The sequence below is a fragment of the Eriocheir sinensis genome, chromosome 25 (genome assembly GCF_024679095.1).
Source record: "Eriocheir sinensis breed Jianghai 21 chromosome 25, ASM2467909v1, whole genome shotgun sequence".
Classification (NCBI taxonomy): Eukaryota; Metazoa; Arthropoda; class Malacostraca; order Decapoda; family Varunidae; genus Eriocheir; species Eriocheir sinensis.
The window spans coordinates 4551618-4554846 of NC_066533.1; the positions used below are offsets into that span (position 1 = coordinate 4551618).

At 45.2% G+C, this 3229-nt stretch overlaps 1 non-coding gene across 1 annotated transcript; it reads left to right on the forward strand.

The window, feature by feature from the left end:
• The first annotated feature begins 1544 nt into the window (after positions 1 to 1544).
• Positions 1545 to 1742, forward strand: LOC127003644 (small nucleolar RNA U3). The gene has a single exon (XR_007757176.1). It is a non-coding gene; the product is annotated as a small nucleolar RNA U3 (small nucleolar RNA).
• The last annotated feature ends 1487 nt before the right edge of the window (positions 1743 to 3229 follow it).

Below are 3229 nucleotides of genomic sequence, written 5' to 3' on the forward strand. Positions count from 1 at the left end.
CTTACTAAATCAGCTTCCTCGAGGCTGGGCGTTCTGTACCGTCTCCGCCAGTTTTTTTCCCCTGCACAGTTGCTGTCCATATACAGGGGCCTTGTCCGCCTTCGTATGGAGTATGCATCTCATGTGTGGGGGGGCTCCACTCACACAGCTCTTCTGGACAGAGTGGAGGCTAAGGCTCTTCGTCTCTCAGCTCTCCTCCTCATACTGATAGTCTTCTGCCTCTTAAATTCCGCCGCAATGTTGCCTCTCTTTCGGCAGCCTCTTTGGATTCTTTTTAGGAGCAGCGAGTAGCGGGCTTTTTTTGTTGATGTTTACTTTTTTTGTGCCCTTGGACTGTCTCCTTTGCTGTAAAAAAAAAAAAAAATCATCTATTTTCCGACGAGAAGAGGTTGAGTCGCTTGAATCGTTCTTTGTAAAGTTGCGTTCTCAATGATGGTATCATTTTCGTAGCGTGGCGCTGTACTCTCTCGCGTAATGCACTGTCTTTCTTGTATTTGGGAAACCAGAATTGCACGGCGTATTCCAAGTGGGGTCTTACCAGCGCTATGAATCCGAGCATACGAAGTGTTGGCTTCCTTGCAGGAGGACTTGTAGTGTTTTGCTTGTTTCAGGTCACTGCTGATGGTGACCCCGAGGTCTTTTTCCTCCTGTACTGCCTGTAATGGTTCGCTACCCTTGTAGTATATGTGGTTGATATTTCTGGCCCTATGTGCATTACTTTACATTTGGTAGTGTTAAAGGACATCTGCCACTTCTCCGACCACTGAGTGATCTGATCCAGGGTTCTCTGGATAAGTTCTCAGTCTGATGTCGTGAGGGCCTTCCCTCCCACCTTGGTGTCGTCAGCAAATTTAAAAAGAGTGGATTTTAATCCTAGTTTTAGGTCGTATATATATATATATATATATATATATATATATATATATATATATATATATATATATATATATATATATATATATATATGTGGCACTCCACTCGTAACCGGGAGCCACTCGGAGGCCTGTCCGTTGAGTAGAACTTGTTGCTTTCTCGCCAGTGAGTGAATCTTTTATCCACGTAGTCAGATTGTCCAGCTCCTAGTCCCGCCGATTTCAGTTTCTTGAGAAGTCGTTCGTGTGGTACCTTGTCAAAGGCCTTTTGGAAGTCTAGATACATAACATCGCCGGGGATGTGATTATCACATCTTTCATATATACCTTGGAAGAAGTCCAGTAGGTTGGTTAAGCATAAGCGCTTATTCCTGAAACCGTGCTGAGCATCGGAAATGATTTTGTTGTCCTCAAGAAACTTGACGAGTTTGTCACTGATAATCTTCTCGATAAATTTTCCTGCCACTGAAGTCAAGCTAATGGGGCTGTAGTTCAAGGCCTCGCTCTTTTCTCCCTTCTTGAAGATCAGTGTTACGTTCGCTTGCTTCCAGTCTTCGGGAACTTTATTTTGTTGTAGTGCCAAATTATAGATGGTGGTGAGTGGCTTGAGTATTTGATGCTGGAGTTCCTTGAGCAGCCTGGGTGACAAGTCATCCAGTCCGGTCGACTTGTTTGTCTCTAGTTCATAGGATCACTTCTATAGTATGACAGCCAAGTTCCCTGACCGAAACTTGAAGTGACCTCACGCCACGACGACGAGGCTAAGTGTCCGGCCCTGAGCGGGAAGCTGCCCCGTGGCCTGGCCAGGGGCTGGAGGACCGTCCACCACCCGTTCGCGGGGCGTGGCGGGCAGAGCACAGGCTGAGTGGTGGAGGACTATAGAGGAATAAGGAATAAGGAATAAGCGCTCATGCTTAACCAACTTACAGGATTTCTTCCAAGGTATCTATGAAAAATGGGATAAGCATATCCCCAGTGATGTTATATATCTAGACTTTCAAAAAGCCTTTGACAAAGTGCCACACGAAAGACTCCTCAAGAAACTTAAGTCGGCGGGGTTAGGCGACAATCTGACAGCGTGGATCAAAGACTGGTTCACTGGAAGAAAACAACGAGTTGTACTCAACGGACAGGCCTCCGAGTGGCTTCCAGTCACAAGTGGAGTGCCACAGAGGTCAGTGCTGGAACCCATACTCTTTATTATATATATCAACAACCTAGAACTAGGATTAAAATCAACTCTTTCAAAATTTGCCGACGACACAAAGGTGGGTGGGAAGGCCCTCACGACGGCAGACTGCGAAATTATCCAGAGACCTGGACCAAATCACTCAGTGGTCAGAAAAATGGCAGATGTCCTTCAACACTACCAAATGTAAAGTAATGCATATCGGATCCAGAAACAGCAACCACACATACCACATGGGTGGCGAACCACTACAGGTAGTACAAGAGGAAAGAAACCTCGGAGTCACCATCAGCAGTGACTTGAAACAAACAAAACACTGCAAGTCCGCCTGTAAGAAAGCCAATACAATCCTCGGGTTCATAGCGAGGAACTTCGAATACAAGACGCCGGGAGTTATTTTATCTGGATCTGGATCTGGATGAATAATCCGCAGGGCACCCGAACAGGTGCATAACACGCATATTTGTGTTGGCTATTGGGGGGACGGGGGAGCCGAGTGTGCAGGGGAGGGAAGTGAATCAAGTGTAATTGTTAGTGTTGGTGTGTTGTAGTGACGAGTATGTATTTGTTTTCTGAATGAGTCTATTGTGACGCAGTTTAAAATTTGTTGAGGGAGGCTGTTCCAGTCACGTATGGTGTGTGGAAAGTATGAGTGCTTGTATGCGTCAAAGTTAGCATGATATGTTTGGTATTTATCGATGTGTGTGTTACGAGTACGTTGACTGTTTACGTTGTGTAGGTATGTTTGTGGGTCAATGTCAATGTGAGTGTTTGTGATTTTGTACATAAGTGTAAGTCTGTGTGCTTGTCTGCGTATGTGAAGAGGGTCCATGTTTATCTGTTGTGATTCCAGGCGTTCGAGTGTAATTGTTTGTAATGAACCTAGCCGCCTTGGTGTTGATTTGTTCTAACCTATCAATGTTTCTGTGTGTGTGAGGATCCCACACCGTGGACCAATATTCCAGTGTTGGTCTCACAAGTGTGTCATAAGCTATGTGTTTAATGTCAGGTGTGCAGTTATGTAAATTCCTCCTCAGGAACCCCGGTGTTCTGTTGGCTGTGCCACTGATATGGTCTATGTGAGTGTTGAATTTCAAGTTAGTTGAGAGGTGGATACCAAAGTACTTGTGTGTGTGAACTGATTCTAAATCTGAATTGTGGAGAGCGT